Source organism: Odocoileus virginianus, chromosome 27 (assembly GCF_023699985.2).
Source record: "Odocoileus virginianus isolate 20LAN1187 ecotype Illinois chromosome 27, Ovbor_1.2, whole genome shotgun sequence".
NCBI lineage: Eukaryota > Metazoa > Chordata > Mammalia > Artiodactyla > Cervidae > Odocoileus > Odocoileus virginianus.
The window spans coordinates 2078601-2082518 of NC_069700.1; the positions used below are offsets into that span (position 1 = coordinate 2078601).

Here is a 3918-nt window from a genome sequence, read left to right on the forward strand (position 1 = left end):
ACTTCTGTGGGGCCCCTTCCCCGTCAGTCATCTCCTTGCTCAGTCCTGGACAACCCCTGACCTGCTTTCTGTCACTGTGGATGAGATCTGTCTTTTCAAGAGTTTGATATAAACGAAATCCTGTCATATTCCGCATGTCCTTCGGATGCCTGGCTTTTTTCTCTCGATACAGTGCCTTTGCAATTCAGCCACAGTGGTTACACAGCTCAGCGGGTCAGAGTTTTTTTATTGCAAGGTAGTGACTCACTGCACAAACACCCCAACTCATTTACCCCTTCACCTATGGATGGACACAGGCTTCCCAGGTGGCCCCAGCGGTAAAGAACCCTCCTGCCAATGCAAGAGACGTAAGAGATGCAGGTTCCATCTCTGGATTCGGAAGATCCCCTGGAGGAGGGCATGGCAACCCAGCCCAGTGTTCTTGCCTGGAGAATCCCATGGACAGAGGAGCCGGGGGGGCTACAGTCCACGGGGTCGCAGAGAGTCGGACACGACTGAGATGCCGAGTGTGCGCTCGTGGATGGAGAGCTGTGTCCACTTTGAGGCTGCTGTGAATAGAACTGCTGTGAAGACCAGTGGTTAGGTGTCTATGTGGACATGTATTTCATTTCTTTTCAAGAGAATGAATTCCTCAGAGAACAAATGAGCAGCAAACCCTACTCTTAGGGTAAGTGTATGTTTATCTTTGTTAAAAAAGAAAGCCAAACTGTTGTCAGAGGCGGTGGTTCCGATTCGTACTCCAGAAGCTGAGTATGAATGGGCGCACCAATTGTTCTGTATCCTGCCAAGTGCTGGCGTTAGGACGGAACACGTGAATTTGGGGAGGGTGTACAAATTCAGCCCATAGCAGTGGGTCTTACCTAAGTCCGTGGGGGAGAGTGCTTTCTGCAGAAGTCCTGCCCCAGAACACGCAGCGTGGGAGAGCTCGGTCACAGAGTCGGGAGGATGAAGCTTCGCTGCGGTCTGGGGAACGCGGGGTCCATCTAGAGCTCAGCACTGTCTCCAGGACCCCGCCCCCTCACTTGCTCCGCGCCCCTGAAGCCTCCCCGGGCTGATGGGGGCTATGGTGGGAAAGCACCTGTGAAAAGGCAGGGAGGGGCCCGCAGAGCCCCCGGGAAGAGCCCGTGGAAGGGAGCCACACAGAAGCAGAGAAAGTAAGTGAGTAAGGGGAGCGGGGAGGAGCGGGGGGGAAGGGGGCATGTGGTGTGAGGTCGCCAAGGGGAGAGAGGAAGGGGACAGCCAAGCCGCAGGACACTGGACAATACGAGAGGAGAGATTCCGTCCATCTTGGAAGGCCCAGAACCAGAGGAAGGTGGGTCCGGAAGTTTCCACTGTGTTGTTCCCTGTAATGCCCAATCTCTCACCTCTTCACATGGACGGACACACACACACACACACACAAAGTGTTAGTTGCTCAGTCGCGTCCACTCTTTGCAATCCCATGGAGCCCACCAGGCTCCTCTGTCTATGGGATTCTCCAGGCAAGAATCCTGGAGTGAGTAGCCATTCTCTTCTCCAATGGATCTTCCTGGACCAGGGATCGAACGGGGGTCTCCTGCATTGCAGGTAGACACTTTACCGTCTGAGCCACCAGGAAAGCCCCCACCTCATCACAGTTCCTCTGAATTGTCCAGCAAACGTATTCCTTATTGTCCAAGACCAGTGGCATCTAATCTGTGGCCCTGGCCTGGTGGGTCAGGAAGCAGGGGGAGCAGGAAGGCTTGTCTGGGCAGGGATGGGGGCAGTCTTTCACCTGCCAGGTACCTGGCTGCATATCCCATTTCCCTCGCAGACTGGAGGCTCTTTGAAGGAAGGCCCCCATCCATTTTGTGTGTCCCCTGCTAGACAGCAGAGGCTTATATACAAGTGATTCCTGGATCCCCTTGAAAATCCTATAAACAGTCACTTACAAATCAACCCAAACCTTGTTTTGCATCTACTTGTGTTTTCAACTTGCACCACCTCTCGGGGGTGCTAAAGTCCCAATTCTTCCATCCCCCTGTGTCCTGACCAGCCAGGAGCTGCGTGACCATCTGAGCTCTTCTGTGCTGTGAGTAACATGGTCAGAGTGTTGCAAGAGAAAGTTGACCAGGCCCACTGCTTACCCAGAGGACCCAGATCAGGGGATTGGAGGAGGCACAGAGCCAGGCCAGGGGCCGCCCAAGAGCCCAGCAGGGTCAGGCTCTGGGTGTGGGGCCCCGGAATGGTTAGCATGTGCCCTGGTCCCCCCCAGCAGCATGCTTTGGTGCTCTGAATTTAGTTCTATTTTGGGCATCTGTTGGGAAATGAGCTAAGTGCCAAGAAGAGCGATCTGGGGTTTGAGGGCAGCAGGGCTGACCGAGAGGAAATGCCAGCCAGTTCTCCCCGCCGTCCCCTCCCCGCCACCACCTCCTGGGGTAGCACAGTGGTGAGGGGGCGTCTGGGTGAAATCTCAGCTGCCTTGCTCAGTCATGCAAGTGGGGGCAGCCAAGCAGAGGCCTGGAAACGGCTCAGAAGGAGAGAGGAAAGCCAGCCCTAGCGTGGGAGCGTGTTTTCTCTCTGGGCGATGCTGGAGGTGTGCAGAGCAAGCACTCATGACTGGCGGTGACCTGGTCAGGAGCCAGGAGTGGACCAACGCCCTTCTCAGGGGGGCCGTGGCTCAGCGTCAGGAGGAGTTTCCGCCCCGCACTGAAGAGCCTTTACAGCTCTGCTGGCCTCCAACCCAGACCAGCCCAGGGCGCAGACAGTTTCAGGACCCATTTCTGCCCTATTAAAGCCAACTGCCAACCTCCCTAGGGAGATCTGAACTTCCAACTTTGTGAACCACGGTAGGAAAAAAAAAAGCCCGGAAAAGCAAACACAGTTCGAACAGAAGGTCTTCCATCTGCTAACATCCCCACATCCTCCCACTGAAAAATGACTCTCCCAGGCACTCACCCTCCAGCAAAACATCGTGTTGTCTCTTTAAAACTCAAGCCGGCAGAGCCAGCAGCGCAGGAAGAGGGAGAGGGGAGCTTCCTCGCCGTGAACTTCCTCGTGGTGGCCGCTGCGAGGATCAAACAGCTGCACTGCAGCCCCAGAGGAAGCTCTGTGTCCCCCTGAGAACGGAGGTCAACGATATGCTGGAATCAGTTTAATGAAAACACCCGTGACACTCAGCCCGGTCCAAAAACGTTTCCATTAACACGCAGCTAAGCCGATGTGCTTGGGTCAGCAAACACCGCACAGCCCCAGCGCGGGTGCAGAGGGACCTCTTTCTCCAGTTAGGTTCAGGGTTTGCGTTAGGGAGTTTGCCTGGCCCTGGCGTCTCCCTGCGTACCGGCAACGTGGCAGACTTGCACGCGCCCAGGTCCCGCTGCAGGAGCCGCCTGCCTGGGAGGTGGTTTGCAAACAGAAGCATCCTCGGCGCCACTTCCTGCCCTGCCCGGGTGCCCCTCGCACACAGGGCTGGTGTGGCTGTCAAGGTAAAGCAGAGCTCCTGGGAGAGATCCGGGGAAAGCCACTCCGCTGCAAACGGAGCCCTAGATTCTGGGCTTCGTCTTCTTTAAGAAAGACATCGTGTATGTTGTTTAAGGGCTTCCCAGGTGGCATTCGTGGTAAAGGACCCCCGCCCCCCGCCAATGCAGGAGACTTAAGAAACATGGGTTCAATCCCTGGGACTGGAAGATCCCCTGGAGAAGGAAATGGCAACCCCCTCCAAGAATTCCATAGACAGAGGATCCTGGCGGGCTATAGTCCATGGGATCACAAAGAGTCAGACATGATTGAAGTGACTTAGGATGGATGGATGATGTTGTTTAAAATAAATAAAATAATGAGGAGATGAGGAAGAAGAAAGGAAAATAATTTTCAAAAGACAACCTTGAATTCCCTGAGAAGAGCAACTCTTAGTGTCTAGAAAGGACGTCATCTACACCTTATCTGTGGACAGAGAGGTCT

General features: G+C 54.9%; 1 long non-coding RNA gene across 2 annotated transcripts; it reads right to left on the minus strand.

The window, feature by feature from the left end:
• Window positions 1-211: 211 nt before the first annotated feature.
• Window positions 212-3528, minus strand: LOC139031518 (uncharacterized). 2 transcript variants are annotated; one of them, XR_011484017.1, is made up of 3 exons: window positions 2917-3528; window positions 861-1078; window positions 212-548 (listed from the first exon to the last, which is right to left on the minus strand). It is a non-coding gene; the product is annotated as an uncharacterized lncRNA (long non-coding RNA). The 2 variants fall into 2 exon arrangements; XR_011484016.1 differs by having other exon boundaries at window positions 861-3528.
• Window positions 3529-3918: the final 390 nt, after the last annotated feature.